Below are 1,434 nucleotides of genomic sequence, written 5' to 3'. Positions count from 1 at the left end.
CTAGTCATTACGAATGTTATTTTCTAAAGTACTGGACAGTAATTTCCCTTCATTGACTGAAAGTGTAGGGAAACTCCAAGGTATTTGTAGTTGGAATAATGTTCCAGTTAGCTACAAATTCATCCAGCTTGTTTAGGGTCCTCCTTGTTCTTTAGGCCACACTCTCAGGGAAGAAAGGCGATCGTTACCCTTTATTCCCTAACATGCTTGAGGCTTCAGAGGGCTGATGACCTTCATTGTCTGCCAGCCTACAGCCCGTGCAAAGGCATGGGGACTTACCCCAGGTTGCCTTTGGGGACGGGAACTATGCTTGCTTATTCAAGATAGCGTAACTACCAACAGTAATGATCAGCCTTAACATTTCAAGAAAGAATTTTAACTGTAGTGCTCCATCTGAAAAAGAGATGCCCTTGGCCTTTGGTAGTGAGCTATTAATTTTATTTGAAAGAAAAAAATCAGGTTTGGGGATATCGATCCCAGTAACCATCTTTTTATGTTCTCTGCCAGTTCCAAAGGTTAAAGGAGACATTGGGCATTTTCTTACGAAGTAGCAGTGGAAGTGGGAACAGAAAGCATGCCATATACTTTACCATTTCTGTTCTCTTCTGCTTTCTTTGACATTGTTATTCCTGTGGGTATTATCAACTGACTAGTTTTAATGTGATCTTTTAAATTAGAAAGTGAAGAACTAAAGTTAACCTGAACTAAGAAGTTTCCCATCTCGGGATGTATTCTGTTGCATGCCTGTAGAAACCCAGTATGTGTGGTTGGTTGGTTGTTTGGGGGGTGGGGGGTGATGAAGGGCTACAGTATAGACAGAGAAGTGTGGGGGCCTCTGATGACATCATGAGTAAATTGCTGATGAAAACCATTTTTGCTGAGAGGAACCCCACCCTCCAGTTTGGAAAGGGGAAAAAAATGTGAGAATTTAAAGTAGGTGTGTAGGAGGAGAATTAACAGAGGTAATAAGAGAGATAAACAGAGCCCAATAATTTATAATATAAAGGACAGCCTTGCACAACTGTGTAAAGCAATTATATTCCAATAAAGACCTAAAAAAAAAAAAAAGCCTATTTCAGGTTTGCTCAGAGAGAACAGATACAAGGAGGCTTATCATGGTTGCCACTTCTCTGCCCCACCTATTTGTTTTTTAGTGATAAGAGTAATTTAAATAAATGGCTGCAACTTTTTAGGTTGCTTGAATAAATTTTCTTAGACATAGTCTTCCAGTCTGCATTAGACTGGACTATTACATACTTTGAATAGACTGGAAGATCCTGCCCTTCCTAAGAAATGTTTCAGGTCTTCTTTTGTGTGATTGAAACCAAAGTTCAAGTCACTGATCTATAGTGAATATGACCAGAGGGAGGCTAGGATGCCTTAAATATTAACTCACTTGCTTTTCCCTGACTGTAGAGCTATAAATTCAGAGAC

This window comes from Hippopotamus amphibius, chromosome 16, assembly GCF_030028045.1.
Source record: "Hippopotamus amphibius kiboko isolate mHipAmp2 chromosome 16, mHipAmp2.hap2, whole genome shotgun sequence".
Classification (NCBI taxonomy): Eukaryota; Metazoa; Chordata; class Mammalia; order Artiodactyla; family Hippopotamidae; genus Hippopotamus; species Hippopotamus amphibius.
The sequence above is the reverse complement of the archived record's forward strand: the minus strand, read 5'-3'. Positions refer to the sequence as shown.